Below are 17,590 nucleotides of genomic sequence, written 5' to 3'. Positions count from 1 at the left end.
TCTTTGAGACTAGATCCATTAGAAAATTTTGGGTCGTCGCTCAGTTGTTACTCCTGAGGAGATCGTATTCAGGTTTTGATCGATTGGGAAGGGACCTCACATGATGACTCCATTTGAGAGGATCTAAAGAAGTTGTTAAAGTTGTTTTCTGAAGTCGACCTTGAAAACAAGGTTACATTGAAAGGAGGAATAGATAATAGACCTCCAACAAATTTAATTAATAATGAATCATAAGATCTATATTCAAAAGTGAAATCAGTCAATAAAAAAAATAATAAATTAGATTGCAGCTAAAAATAGTCTAAAATAATAAAAAATAAGAAAGTATCTATTTGAATGAAAGATTTTGTGGTAAAATAAGTATAAAGGAGTGCGACACAGTAAATTTTTTTCTCCATGCTGATGTGGAGAAGTTAATTATAAAATAAAAAATAATATATAATTAAAAAATCATTTTTATAGAATATGTAGAAAATATAATAAATTTATTCGAAACAAATTTGTACCTGAATTTTTGTTTTTATTCAATAATATCTTTTCATCATCTTTTTTACAATTTTTTAATTTTTGTAGTGTTTGATTATATATAAAACCAGATACTATCATATTTTTTATGTATGCTATTTAATTTTATATAACTAACAAAATAAGAAAAATTAATGGATTTGCGTATTTGGATTATGGTATAAATTACCTATCAATTTTCAAGTCACACGAAAAAAAATTATCAAATCAATTATTAGTTTAATTAATTTATTAAGTAGTTTAATCATTATATTCCTTAAATGAATTCTATAGCTTTGGATATGTAGATAGAAAACTAAACTACAAAATATTTTTTAGATTGAAAAATTAAATCAAACTTAAATAACAACAAACTATTATATATTCAAATTAAATTGATTTTTATTTCAAAACCTATCCAAACCTGGAAATACTCCTAAAAAGATGTTGATAAATTATAGGACAAGTTGAATTTTTTATGTATATTGATAACCACCAATTATACCACCTGTATAGGAATACAATATTAACTGATTAGTAGGTAATGTTTCATGTTAATGAAAAAATTAATTATTTTACTATGAAAGAGTTTTTAATTATTTATTGCAAAATATTTTATTCTTCTACTAAAAAAATAAATTATTTTAATTGTTGTATACAACATTAAAAAATATATAATAACTGATATTTTTATATTTATAAAAAAAATGTTTTTAATTGTCTGAAGCAATCCCATTATGACGTTATGACCATTTTGTAACGGAAATTGGAAAGTGATAACACCAGGTTGCAATCAAGAAGTTAGCATGAATAATATTAAAAAATATATATGGGGAAAAATGTTTGAAAATGGATAAATAGAAAAAAAAAATGTAAGTGTTAGAGTGTGCCACTTAGCTTGATCGAATTCGTATACATGTATTTATTAATGTTACGTGTTAGAAAAAGGGATGATATGACAAAGTATAATGATGCATTCGGTGACCCTTTGACCACATAACAAGTGGCAATAATAATAATAAGGATTTATTTATTTTATACCTAGAAGACACATATTAATTTTAAGAATTAAAATTTTTTATTAAAAATACATAAATTTTAAACTTTTAATGAATTTATTTTATATTTATTAAATAAAAATATTTAAATTTTTTATTAATAATAAATTTATCATGTGTTCTAAAAACACATATTAATTAAACCCTAATAATAATAATAATCATCCTTAATGTATTTAATTAGTTCAATAAAATGTAAATGGGTTTCATGAATATAAGAAATCAATAATTTTTTTGGAATAAAATAATAAATAATTTTTTAAAAATTTATATTTTGAATAAATTCGTCTCTAAAAAAATTATCAATAAAAATTTTTAAGATAATAAATATGGACAAATTAATTTAAATTATGATCTTCTATTTTAATTCTATAAACTAATTTAAAGATAATATATTTACATCTACTATCCTAAAAAATTTTATTAATATTTTTTTAAGAATTAATCTATTCAAAAGTATAAATTTTTAAAAATTTATTTTATTCAATTTTTTATTATCATAGTATATTCATGCTACGATTTAATTTAATTGGAGACCAAAATTATAAAATACTAGTAGTAGCTTTTTTAAGAAATAGTAGCAACTTCACATACTCTTTTAAACTACTTTGCTAGGATTTTTAACTTATCAGAATTTTTGTGCTACCAAAATCAACGTTTTCTATACATACCACAATTTTATTCTTAATCCAGAGTCATCATATAATGTAAGTTCTTTTTTATCTTTTTTTTTGGTATTACCTCTCTGAACCATGGTAAAAAGTGGAAAAAATTTAATTGGCTTCATTCCTTTGAATAATTAAGAGAGGAATGATGTAATACAATTGTGAAAGAGGATATAAAGAGAGTTACTTACAACTGCATTAATAATCTGGTTAAAAGACTTTTTATTGATAAATCTTTTTCAACTAAAACTATGGATGGACGCTTAAAGTAATTTGGGGGAGACTAGTAGGTAGGGTTTCAAATAAAGGAGATTAATCACAATTAATTTCAATTCTTCTTCGATATCGAGTGAGATGTTATGAGAATTGAGAAGAGAGGCTCCCATGACTTTTCAAGAACTATGCTCTCCATGTCCAGCGTTGAAAAGAGGGGGTATGCATTGGAAAAAAATTAATAAATGAAATACTAATATGAGCCCAATTTTGAGAAATTTCTGAAACCTTTAAGATGCTGGAGGTTGATTGAAAGCTTGGTAAAGGGCTCAGTATGGTGATGGATGTGAAACTGTTTGATGTTAAAAGTGAGAGAGATACATATCATCAAAGTAAGGGTGGTTATTGATGAAAATCGAGCTGTAAAAGACTCTCTTAAGGTCGTTGGTCCTGACAAGTTTCCAATTGGAGTGGTGATTTAGTATGAAAAGCTAGGAACGGTGTATACGTACTATGCAATTAATAAGCCATGACTACAAAATATGTATTATATTTTTGGAGGATATAATGAAAAACAAATTAAAAAAAGATAAGATAAGAGAATGGATCAGAGCTTATCAAATTGGTATAAGTATGGAGACTAAGGAGGATGAAGGGAGAAAGGGAGAAAAGAGTTTTCAAACAGGTCAATCCTTTCGCAGAAAGAAACTACTCCCAAACTATCTAGTAGGTGAATTTTTAAATTTGAGTGTCAAATACAAAAAAAAAAGGTACGATCAAAGAGTCAAGAGACTTGTCAAGAATGAAAGACGTGATGAGAAAAAGGAGAATGATAGGAGTATAGAAGATGCTATGGTTATAAGCTCGAATCAGATTCAATTGAGAGTAGCAAGTAGTTTTCAAATGAAGCATGCTAACACAGAGGTCCTAACTAAAAATCGCATGCCAAGTACTCTTCATGTTGAATACTCTGTCAAATATAAAAGGCTGAAATAAATGGCTAGATCAAACCATGGAAGGATAGAGATGCTATTCGGGACTAAAAGAAGGGCAGACGATGAATTGGAGATAGTTTCAGAATCATTAACGGGAGGAGTTATTGGAGATATGGATCAAGAGATGGTGGAGGACGGCATCTGTTCAGAGGCACCCAATGCACTATAAGAGTCCTAATGTGAAATTGTTGGAGTTTGGGAAGACCCCTGATAGTCCACATCTTAAAGGGATGTGTCAATCCCACACCTTCGAGATGATTTTTCTCTATGAAACTAAAAACCAATCGCGAATGGTGTAACGTAAAGTCAAATCATGCGGATATCAAAGTTTCACATTAGTGGACTCGAATGGAACATCAGAAGAAATGACTCTAGCATAGAAAGATCACGTGGACATACACATTCTATTTTAAAACTCTTTTTTGATAATTGCTTCGTTTAAATATGAGAAAAAGAATGTGAGTTGGGAATTTTTTGGAGTTTACTTGAGCACTAATGAACTGACTCAAATCAATCAATTCAAAGAACTCACTTCTCGACTTCAGCAATTTGAAGGTAGCTTTATCATTTTAGGTGACTTTGATGCAATTACAAATTATGGAGAAAATGAGAGAGGGAATATGAGGTCTGATGTCTCCATTAAAAATTTCAATGGTTTCATTGACGATAATCAATTGGTTGATCTTGGAATAATAGGGCAGCAGTTCACATAGTTAAATAGGAGGGTTGGAGAGGTGTTAATTAGAGAGAGGGTTGATCGTTTTATGGTTGGAATAGCTTGGAAGGAGATTTATGTAGATGCGGTGGTAAGAAGATTATCGGAGAATGGTTTGAATCATACTCCTCTCTTACTTGATTCAGATATTTTAAGATACTCTATCAAAAGAATATTTAAATTTCAGGAGCCGTGGTATGAGATAGAAGATATAGGGCATTGATAGTGAAAGTTTGGAGTATAATATTTAATGGTTCACCTATGTACATTTTGACACGGAAATTGAAGTGTTGTAGACACCATCTAGTGTAGTAGAAGGATCATAATAAATCCAACTCTAGGAAGGTAATTGAAAAATTAAATCTTGGGTTAGAACAGTTGAGAATAACAGATTATTTTAGTGGGCCAAAGGTGTTAGAGGTGGAGAAAAAATTAGAATAACTATCAAAAGAAAAAAATTTTGGAAGAAAAAATCAAAATGCAAGTGGTTGAAAGAAGGGGATAGCAACACAAAGTTCTTCCATCAAAAGTTTCAAGCTAGAAATCGAAAAAATAAAATTTAGGGACTAGTTCGGAGCGATGGTGAAATGACTTCAGATCCATAGAATATTGCTTGTGGCTGAAAATTATTTCAAAGAAATATTTTCATTTGCTAACCCATTAGAACCTAGTGACATATTCAACGATTTCAGTGCTCTAGTTACAACTTTTATGAACCAGAGACTAATGAGAAGAATCTCTTAGGAGGAAACCAAGAGATTCACTTTCAGCGTTTGTCCTCAAAGTGTTCTAGGTGAGAATGACTTTATAGCACAATTTTTTTAATTTTAGTGGGATATTGTGGGTGGTGATATTTTTAAGGCGGTTTGTAACTTCTTTGGTTGAGGTAAAATTCTCAAGGCGTTTAATTTTACACAAATTTGCTTGATTCCTAAGATTTCAGATGCTAGAGACATGTCACAAGTCAGACCTATTAGCTTATCCTTAATCTTTTATAAGATTATTTTCAAAATTTTGGTGTATAGACTTCAGGAGTTTATGAATAATTTAATAAGTCCAAACTAGAGTGCATTTTTAAAGAGTAGATTAATTTCTGACAATATTCTAATACCTCATGAATGTATGCACTACCTCAAAACTAAGAGGTACGGATTGAAATGTGAAATAGCTATTAAATTGGATATGAGTAAAACATATAATAGAGTTGAGTGGAGTTTTTTACGGTTCATCATGGAGAGAATAAATTTTGGAACCAGATGAATTTTTTGGATTGGAAAACTAGTATCTACTATTTCTTACTCTGTTCTTGTGAAAGGTCAACCTTATGGCTTTTTTAAGCCAACAAAGGATATCCGGCAAGGAGATTCTTTGTCACCTTATCTATTTCTATTTTGTGCGAAAGAATTATCCTATCTGTTACACAAGGTAGAACAAAATAAGTCTTTTCAAGGAATTCAGATTCACAGAAGATCTCCAACAGCCAATCATTTTTTTTTTTGCTGAAGACTCTATCTTATTTGGGAAGGCTAATGAGGAACCATGCAACAATATCCTATTTCTACTCAATGAATATGAGATGCTTAACGGACAAAAAATTATCCTCCACAAATCAGCAGTTTTTTCAGTCAAAATACGCCGCTCGCCAGAAGATAACAGCTAGCAGAGTTACTTAACATTCTGCATGTGGGAGTCCAAAATAAATATCTAGGCATTCCTTCTATTATTCAGAGATCTAAAAGGGTGCTTGGAAGAGAAATATGTTATTAGCAGGTATCAGACATGTTTTAATCAAAGTTATCGGAGAAGCTATTCCAATATATACGCTTTTATATTTCAAGCTTTCAGATTCCCTAGTGGAAGACATACACATGATTTTAAGACAGTTTTGGTCGGTCAGAAAGGAATAGAGAGAAAGATGACTTGAGTTAGTTAGGATTGTTTGACCAGACCAAAAAAAAGGTAGATTGGGATTCAAGAATCTTAGGGCCCAGAACCTAGCCTTGTTGGATAAATAGTTTTGGCGAATTACTACTAAACCTAATTTGCTACTTGCACGTATGCTCAAAGAAAAATACTATAGATCTACTAACTCTCTTTTGGTAGATAAAGAAAACCAATCTTTTTCAAGTTGGCAAAGTCTACTGGAGAAAAAAAAGTGGTAGAAAAAAGTTTGAAATAGAGTATAAGATCTAGCACAAATATTCATATCTGGGAGGACTTATGGTTATCCCCATCCTACCTTTTTAGACTCAATAACAACAATAATCCAGTAACAAACATTAATTGGGTACATAATTTACTTATAGTGGATGAAAAATGGAATAAGAGCTAGTTGAAGCAGTTTTTTCTTTTGAGCTTAGTTCGCGAATTCTCTCCCTGCTACTGAATGACGACGGTGAGAACAAGGTTGAACGGAATTGGAACAAGAGGAAGCAGTACGATGTGGCCTTGGGGTACTAGTTGGCTTATGATTTTTTTCATGCGCCAGTTGAGCGCTTTCCAACGGCGATGACAAATTCTACGCTGTAAAAATCAATTTGGGGTTAAAATTATCATTCAAAGTAAAAAAATTTCTGTGAAGAGTAGCCCATGAAAAATTACTTGTACTCAATTTGATCAACTAAAAATTCTCATATACTTCAGCAATGTGCCTAAGATGCAGAAATGGCAATGAAATAATTCTTTACGCCTTGGTGCAATGCGATCACACTCCTGAGATTTGATATTTTTCTCCTTTTGTAAATGCTATAGTGTAAAATGAAACCGTTGAGTTTGTAGTTTAGTGACAAATGACAAGTAGATGCATTGAAAGAGGATAATCTTTTATGCCTTTTTTGCATATATGTATTAAACGTTGTGAAAGGCAAGAAGTTTAAAAGTCTTTAAAGATGAGAAATTGGAAGTAATAATAATTGAGAAAACAACAAAAAAATTTCTAAAAAAAATGACTCAAGTTATAGAGTATCGTTTTTTATAAATTTCTAATATCTTTTATTAACTTTTTTTTCATTAATATTTAGTGTTTAACAAAGTGAAATATTTTTTGTCTTTATTCCTATAATAAACAATATATATATTTTTAATAAAACAGTACAATTATATATCTTTGAAAAAAAATAATAGTAACAACGTTTGTTGTGAGTGACAGAAAAAAAAATAGTCGCTTAATACTTAAAAAACATAATTTCTTCCAAAATTGTATGTATTGATAAAATAATATTTATTTTATTTATATATCTTAACATAGTTTAATATATGAATAATATATTAATATCAAAATTTTAAAAATTCACAGGTCATTAAATTAATAAAGATAAATTTTTAAGATTTAAAAATTAATTGAGATTTAATTAAATGTAATAAAATAATATATTTATATATTTTAAAATAAAATAATTATATATATACTTGTTACGGTTTTTATTGCAATTTTCTTTTATAAGAAAGATAAAACTACTAGCTAGTTTTTTTATGCATCTTAATTAAAAAAATATCTCTTTTAAAGTTTTTTATCATTAGCATCCTTATCATGTATAATTGTTTAGGCAAACACTTTTATATAGTTATTGGGGTTTTTCTTTTGGAGAATTATATATTATATAGTAATTAGGATTAGGAAACAACATAGAATAATGGTGTTACATGGGAATGGGATATTAAAGTGCGATGGGTCCCTTCTCTCCACTTGAACATTGAATTTGTTTATGGTTTCCAAACCCCTAACAATTTCGTGGCCCCACCAAAGAATGCATGGTCCCACAAAAGGGAATATGATAAAATATAATATTTTAAAAGAAAAAAGAAAAAGAAAAAATAGTGTCGCTAATTAATACAATATTATGAGTTTGACTCACTCCTCATTCTTAGAAGGAAACCACCGATTTCACCATCAATCGCCATTAATTTCCCTTCCTTTCTTCCTCTCATGTATTTTAGGCGGTACTTAGTTTTAAAAATAGAATAAGATAATGCATTAAAAATAAAATATAAAATATAATAATAAAAAAATAATTATAAAAAATTAATAAATAATTAATAAATAATTTATATTTTTTTATTAGTATCTTAATATTTTTTATTAAGATAAATATAAAATAAAATACAATAATTTAATATTTTTAAATATAATATTTTTATCTATATTTTATATGTTAAATATAATTTTATTTTTATCTATATCTTATATGTCAAATACAATTTTATATTTCTATTTTAATATTCCATCTTTATAAACAAACACAACTTTAATATTTTCTTTTCTTTTAATTTCCCTTTTTAATTTATGTATCTTCCAAATTCCAACTTCCATGCCTCTAGATATTTTCCTTTGTTCCCTTCCTTCTCTTTTCACGTTATTTAGAATAAATGATTAAATTTATCTCTAATTCGTTTTTCAAGTTTTAGTTTTTAAAAAATTATTTTAATTAAATTATTTTTTTTAAATTTTAAATTAAATATATTAATTCTTTAATTAGTTCTATTATTGATAATATTAAAATTTATTAATATAATAAATGACACTGTAATATATATCTGAGTATCTTATTTAATTATTAATATAATAAATTTATAAAATTAAATTAAATTAATCTCAAATTGAAAAAATTTAATAATTCAAGGTCATCTTTAATTTAAAAGTTATTTTTATATAATTTTATAAACTTATCATATTAACAGTAAACTAAAATTATCATATGTACATTATAATTAGTGTGATGTTATTTAACGTGTCACATTAATAAATTTTAATATCGTCAATAATAAAAATGACAAAAATACTAATATAACTAATTTAACATTTTTAAATAACAAATTTAATTTAAAAAATCTTTTAAAAAGCACCTTAAAAATAATAATTTTTTAAGAACGAATTTTATTATTTTTCTATTATTTACAAACGAATTATATATGTTATTTATACATATTACATTGGGGAAGGTGGCAACACTTTCTATGTTTTGGTTTGACACATGGTTAGAAAAATATGAATTTTCAGGCTTTTCCAAGCTTTCTATGACAACTATATTGGAATTGAGTAAGTCTAAACTAGGGTTGATGAGATTTTTTTTTTGTATTTATAAATAGTATAAAAATTATGCTTTTTAGAATTGAATATTTGTAAATAGATTAATTAATTTGAATCAGATGAGTTTGAATATTATAATAAAATTAAATAGTCCTAATTCAACTCTAAAAATTAATTAATAGGTAATAATTGTTTCGCACTTATAAATAAAAACTATATCAGACTTGTAATTTTGTAATACATCATCTATTATTCTATATAAGACTGTGGAATGGAATAGAATCAATACACACAAACGAAAATAGAAATTTTGACCACCATTAATAGATTTATTGTTTAAAAGGTATTTAGTATTCTGAATTTAATTGTGTATTTTTTTAAAACAATTAATTATTATAAAAAAGTTTTAGCATTCTTATAAGTTATAACTAATAATTGTATCAATAATTTGGTAAATGCTAACACGTGTCAAAACAAATAAGAAATGTAATGCTTTTTAAAATTTAAAGCATAAATTCTAAATCATAAATCTTAAATTATGGATCTTAATTTTAAATTCTAAACACTAAATTCAAAATCTTAAATTTTAAATCTAAATTATTAATATAAAATATAATAAATAAAAACCTAAGATTTATTTAATTGATAATAAATGTAATACTTCTTACTTAAAAAAATCATTTAAGAATGAGTCTAACAATGGTATAAAAAAAAGATTCAAAATATATTTGAAAGCTAGTTAATTGTAAAAGAAAAAAAAAGGCAGAAACTCTATCTACAATATTTTATTGACACTTATTTTACCGTGAATATAATAACCAAACATTTATAAAAGTATTTTAAATTAAAGAAAAATTTGTAATAATTCAATGACATTTATAATTGTAATTAAGAGTAGTAAACTCTTTGTGTTTGATAATTGGTAACTACTAAAAATACATTGAAGCCCTCTTTTGACTCAATTACTAATTACCAAAAATAATTTTTTATTAGAATAAGTACCTTTTTTTATACCAAAATATATGTAGATGATAAATTAATTATTATACATAAATATATAAAGATAATTTTGACTGAATTTTAATATATATATTAATTTTCTTTTTATCATAAAATTAAAATTTTTTATGTGTCACCATGAACGAATTATATACCGGTCAAATAACATTATCATCTTATTATAATTAAATAATCAAAATATACGAGAAAATCTGTAGAAACATTTAGTTATTTCTTCTAGAAAAAGGAACTCGATTGTAGGCCATTGGGTCATAAAAACATATAAAATTAATTTGAGTTGCGGATTACATTCTTTAATTCAAATATATAGTATTTGCCTTCCATTCAGTCCACATGATACATAGCCTTTTTTTTAGTTTTAAATAATTTTAGTTATTTATTATATGGGGGCAAAGCCTGTCCCACAGTCTATCTTCTTTTGGTGACAAAATTAAATAAACAAAAAAAAATATATTGGGGTTGGGAATAATATTATTCCTCTCTTTTCTTTAATTTCCCCTTTTACTTGAATAAAAGGTTGAATCTAACTTGAACATACAACAAAAGAAAACAAATACACCATATGTCATAGTGATCAAAAGCATGTATAAATCCATGCACAAAGATGCCTTAGGCAATAGTTAATTAAATAATCCTCCAAAAAAATAATATTTAATTTTGCATCTCTTGGCCAAGAGAAAGGGGTGTTATTTTAATGCAAGAGTGATGCAAATCAAAGCAAATAACATTTTTCTAAAGCTAAAATAAAGTAGACGCTATATTTTATTCCAAAAAGAAAAACAAATAAAAGTACACGTTATTGCATAGTATATTATATGTTATAAAGGCATAAAAAAATGATTCAATTATAAAATTGAAAAAAGAATTAATAAAAGCATCCTTCATCGGCTTTCCGACACTTTTTAATTAGTATATAATAATAAGATATATGATATTTTAAGAAACCCTAGGATCCACCCTCTTCCACTTGTCCTATATGGTATATATTTATTGGTAATGCCCTCATGATTAAGATATAAAAAATTGTTTTATGCGCACCTTCAATGAGATTTGATCATTGATTAATGGGTTCAATCCACCTGCACATGACCAATCGCGATTTGGGATGTTAATGAAAGAATTTAATTAATAAAATAGATAATTGAGCTTATTGTATTTTGACCTAAGCTATAGTTTCGTTACTATATTATTTTTTTAACTAACATGCACAACCGATGAGAAAAACAATAAAATATAATTAGTGGGTTAAGACAAACCCACTCATTCAACTTAAAACAAATAATTAAACCAAAGAAAGAAATCTAATCTTTCTATTTAATTATGTGTGTTGGATTCAAGTTGTCTTCAAAGACAAAAGTAGAAAAACATTAATTTAATTTTATTTGGACTTACATGTCTATGTGTCAAGAATATGTTGTTCCACGTTGGAGTTTCATTCTTGAATATTGAAGACTTCCGGGAATGTGAATTTGTCTCGTTGCTAATCGAGGAGTTTGCCATGATTAAGAAGCTTAATATTTAATTAGTCTACGAGGCAAAACAATGATATATTTAATTGTAGTACTATATCATATATAATGCTTTATTAATTTATTATGTTTATATATAATGCTTTGTTTTCTTAATTTATTTACTTCCAAGTTGAACTTGGGATGACGAAGTTATTATTATTTAATAACGTTTCTATTGCAAGAATTCGAGCTGTAATGGAATACTCTAGAGATATGATTTTTTTTTTAAATATAATAATGCTAGATTGTTAGGTTTGTGACTTTTATTTTTTATTCATTAATTTTATTTTAATTAATGAAAAATGTTATTCTATGTTAACAATGATCAACTTTCTACCGCTCACAAGATTCTAATATCTTTGGCCTCCAAGGAAGTAAACAAAAAGTTTAAAGAATAAAAAGAAACAAAAAGGAAAAGCACTTTAATTTGTTGCATGCTATGAATCATGAGAAATAAATTGACAAATAAGATGGCAAATATGGAGGCTCTTGTATCCATTCGGGGGAGGGATTAATTAATAATTACTGATTCATTTATTTTAAACAGGATTGATGAATTTTTTCGTTCATTCATTTAATTCATGAATAAACTCTTTTCAATGAATACTCAGCTTCGTTAACTTAAATATGAAAGTATAAACCCAAAATAAAATAATAAACATCTAAGTTTGGAGCAATAGAAAAATAAGATTCTTTGTTGTTAGTAATTTTGGTAGCGCATAAGTTTGTTGACCTTATTACTTTGATCTCACTAAATTCGAAGGATAAACAATTAGACAGTGAATAATAATTGGGTGTTTTTTTTATATCCATATGACAATGTCAATATAGAAATATAGAAATAAAAACAAGAGTTTAGAATAATCTCCTAAATATTAATATATAACTCATTTAAATTTGTATGTCTGGTCATCTTGCAAATCTTTTTATCACTATTTCTAAGTTATTTATCACTTTACATTTACAATGCATGTTATCAACTTATCATTTTAAATTTTAAAAGAAACAATTCTTCCAAACAATTTTTGACCCACTTTATAAGTTATCCATATAATAATATATTATTTTTTCGAATTTTATTCGCGCTTAAATAAAGTGTAGACACATATAAGTTGGCAATATATAGTACAATACTCACAATACTGTATTCTTTGTTTTATACCGATATTCAAAAGCACATAATTAATGAATTAAACACCCCTTAATCCTAAGTTTTACAAAACACCACATGGATTATTATTTGAACTAAGCACATAGTGAATGAATTGAACACCCCTTATCCTAAGTTTTACAACACTAAGTTTCACAACACACCACATGGATTATTATCTGAACTAAGCCTCATTGTGAAGGTATCAAGCTTAAAGTGAAAGAGAGTGAAGAAGGAGCAGAGAAAAGAAGAAGTGCGGAGAAAAAAGAAAACAGAGAAGAGAGAAAACTGATTAGTGATTTTTCAAAAAAAAAATGAATTAACCTCAGATATTTTACAAGTTCTACAGGTATATATACACAGTTGATGGATAACATTATTTGAAGTTGTTAAAAGATTTTAATAGGCTTCGTTGACCCAGAAAAAATGGTTGGATTATTGTTCTACTCAATCCAAGCAAGCACACGGTTCTTTACCGCACTCAAAACTAGGGTTTTCACATCCTTAATTTTTACTTTATCACCTTTCAAAATCATTTCAAAAATAATTTTTATCAAACATTTTAGCTCTCAAATAAATTTTAATCATTAAATTATTTTTTAATTTTATTTTATTAAATAAATCAGTGATATGTCAAATTATTCTAAAAAATACTGATAAATCAATTTTTATCATTATATAATAAAAACAAATTTATCATTATTTAATAAAAACATAGGTGTTCATACCCTGACCCAATGATAAAGGCCCAGGTCCAAATAGAAAGGCCCAATCCGAAGAACTAAGCCCAGCTAAGCGCCGACCTTCATATAAGAAGTCGGTGTCGACCACGACTTACTTCGAAGAAGTCGGACATGAGGTTAGCTGGCGGATAAACACTCATTTGAATGAGTAACCGCCCCTAAAATCTCTCTAACCGCTTCATCAAGCCATATCTTAACCTCCCTAAGATAGAGAGGCGGTTAACACCCAAAAGATACGGCACTACTCCAACGGTGGTTATTGGCTCACTACTATAAATACACTGACACCCCTCAGGTATCTCTAAGCCCAATACTCTATAGACCTGCTCACACTCTTGCTAACTTAGGCATCGGAGTGTCTTTGCAGGTACCACCCCCCATTCACTCACGAGCACAAGTCGGGCGAGTCTCCCGAGTTGCACACTCACACGGAAACCTCCTCCTTCACACATACGGGCCAGCCAGCGCTATCCATTCAGACAATCTCCGGTTACCCACCGTAACATTGGCGCCGTTACCGGGGAACCTGAGATCATCCCTTGATGGCGGACAGATCCCGCGAAGAAGGCCATGTGGAAACAGATTCCGAACAAGAGAATCTGGACATGAGTAATAACGATGCGGATCTAGCCCTACACCAGGAAGTTAACAATCAACACAGAGAGGGCACTTCCGGGGTAAAAAACCCGAAGGTAAATTCCTCAGATGGGCGCGAATCAGAAAAAGGCGGACCATCCCACGTAGCTGAACTAATGGGATTAGTCCACAGCCGCCTGGAACAATTAGAGCAGGAGCGGGAGAAGCAAAAGGAAACTGAAAAGTACCTCAAAGAGGAGATGGAGCGGCGAAAAGAGTTAGAAAGAAAACTCTTAAAGCTAGAATCTTCCCTCAAGAGTCACAACTCCCGCGACGAACAAGAAGAACAACTCTCGGGCGGAGAGGATCCTTTCAGCGAGGACATAATGAGGGCAAAGGTTCCGAGAAACTTCAAAAGCCCGGACATGGACCTCTACGATGGAACCACGGATCCTAAGCATCATTTGAGCAACTTCAAAAGTCGGATGTACCTAGCTGATGCCTCCGACGCGACGCGATGCAAAGCCTTCCCGACCACTTTGTCGAAAGCAGCGATGAAGTGGTTCGATGGCCTTCCCCCGAGGTCGATCACCAGCTTTGAAGACCTCTCAAGGAAGTTCTTGATGAGGTTCTCAATTCAGAAAGACAAGGTAAAACATGCACCGAGCCTCCTTGGAATAAAACAGGAGGTCGGAGAGTCGTTACGAGCCTACATGGAAAGGTTCAACAAAGCATGTCTGGAGATCCAAGACTTGCCCACAGAGGCAGTCATAATGGGGTTAGTCAATGGACTTAGAGAAGGTCCCTTCTCACAGTCCATATCTAAAAGACACCCCGTTTCTCTAAGGGATGTACAAGAAAGGGCTGAAAAGTACATCAATATGGAAGAGAATGCCAAATTAAGGGACCTGAGTTGGCGACCTGGACCCCCTCCCTCAACTAAAGAAAGGGAAAGGGAAGCCAAGAAAAAGGAAAAACTCGGTCTCGAGAGGCCCAGGAAATATCACTCTTATACTCCTCTAAAAACTTCTATAGTGGATGTATACAGAGAGATTTGCCACACTGAAAGGCTGCCACCCCCTAGACCCATTAAAAATAAAAAAGGGGGGAGCCGCATCGATTATTGCGAGTACCATAAAATATATGGTCACTCCACTAACGACTGTTACGACCTCAAGAACGTGATAGAAAAGCTGGCTAGAGAAGGTCGGCTTGATAGATATCTCATGGAAAGGTCGGATAGTCACGGAAAGAGAAAGCGAGATGATATGGATAGAAGAGACCCACCGCCGCAGACTCCAAAGAGACATATCCATATGATCTCAGGAGGATTTGCGGGAGGGGGCTCACTAAATCCTCTCGCAAAAGACATCTCAAAAGAGTCTATCAAGTCGGGGAAGAGTCAACCGACCTCCCCACTATTTCGTTCACAAAAGAAGATGGGCAAGGGATAATCCCCGGGCACGACGATCCAGTGGTGATAACTATGATCCTAGCCAATGCCCATCTCCACAGAACCCTAGTAGACCAAGGAAGCTCGGCGGACATCCTTTTCAAGCCCGCTTTCGACAAGCTAGGGTTAGATGAAAAAGAGTTAAGAGCCTACCCCGATACCCTATACGGATTAGGGGACACGCCAATAAAACCACTGGGATTTTTGCCCCTTCACACCACTTTTGGAAAAGGGGAAAGATCAAGGACTCTGAGTATAGACTTCATAGTCATTGATGAAGGGTCAGCCTATAATGCCTTAATTGGCAGGACTACCCTTAATCGCCTCGGAGCAGTGGTATCCACTCCCCACCTCTGCATGAAATTCCCGACCCCAGCGGGAATAGCAACGGTGAGGGGAGATCAAAAGTTGGCAAGAAAATGCTACAACGAAAGCCTAAATCTGAGAGGAAAGGGCAAAGAAGTCCACACCATAGAGCTCGGCGGCACAAGGGCCAGAGAAGAGCTGCGACCACAACCGGGAGGAAAGACCGAGGAGATACAGATTGGTAAAGAGGAAGGAAAAAACACTTACATAGGAGCCAACCTAGGGGAAACTCTAAAGCAAGGGCTGGCTAAACTCCTAAAAGACAATTCCGACCTCTTTGCCTGGAAAGCCTCTGACATGCCCGGGATTGATCCCGAGCTCATGTCCCATAGGCTCTCGGTTTACCCAGGGTCCCGACCTGTACAACAAAGAAGACGCAAGCTCGGCACGGAACGAGCCCTAATAGTAGAAGAGCAAGTACAGGCGCTCCTGAAAGCCGGCTTTATTAGAGAGGTCAAGTACCCAACATGGCTAGCCAATGTAGTGCTAGTCAAAAAACAGAATGGTAAATGGAGAATGTGCGTCGACTATGCCGACTTAAATAAGGCATGCCCTAAGGACCCTTATCCCTTACCAAGTATTGATACCCTAGTGGACTCCAGCTCGGGGTACCAATACTTATCATTCATGGACGCCTACTCGGGATATAACCAAATCCCGATGTATAAGCCCGACCAGGAGAAAACATCATTCATCACACCCAGAGCCAACTATTGCTACGTGGTCATGCCATTCGGATTAAAGAATGCAGGAGCCACATATCAAAGGTTGATGAATAAAGTGTTTTCCCCCCACCTGGGGAGCCTAATGGAAGTATACGTCGACGACATGCTAGTAAAAACCAAGGAAGAAGTCGACCTCTTATCCGACCTCTCACAAGTCTTTGACACCATAAGGTTGCATGGGATGAGACTAAATCCTGCAAAGTGCGCCTTCGCGGTTGAAGCAGGAAAATTTCTAGGATTTATGCTAACACAAAGAGGGATTGAGGCCAATCCCGATAAATGTAGAGCCATCCTAGAAATGAAAAGTCCGACTTGTTTGAGAGAGGTCCAGCAGCTCAATGGCCGACTTGCAGCCCTCTCCAGATTTTTGGCAGGGTCGGCACTAAAATCCCTTCCACTATTTTCCTCATTAAGAAAGGGATGCCCATTCGAATGGACTCCGGAATGCGAGGAGGCGTTCCAAGAGTTCAAAAGGTTTTTAAGCCAACCTCCTATCCTAACCCGACCAGTACCAGGAAAAGACCTCGTTCTGTACTTATCCGTAGCAAACAGGGCTGTCTCGTCGGCCCTGATAAAAGAAGACGAGGTCGGACAACACCCAGTCTACTTCATCAGTAAGGTCCTACAAGGCCCTGAACTAAGGTACACAAACTAGAAAAGTTTGCCTACTCCTTAGTAATAGCCTCACGAAGGCTACGACCTTATTTTCAAGCTCACACAATAAGAGTCCGTACAAACCAACCCATGAAGCAAATCCTTCAAAAGACGGATGTTGCAGGGAGAATGGTTCAATGGGCAATAGAGCTCTCCGAGTTCGATCTGAGATATGAAACTCGGACAGCAATTAAAGCCCAATGCCTTGCCGACTTC

This window comes from Arachis hypogaea, chromosome 2 (assembly GCF_003086295.3).
Source record: "Arachis hypogaea cultivar Tifrunner chromosome 2, arahy.Tifrunner.gnm2.J5K5, whole genome shotgun sequence".
Classification (NCBI taxonomy): Eukaryota; Viridiplantae; Streptophyta; class Magnoliopsida; order Fabales; family Fabaceae; genus Arachis; species Arachis hypogaea.
This window is presented reverse-complemented; position numbering follows the sequence as displayed.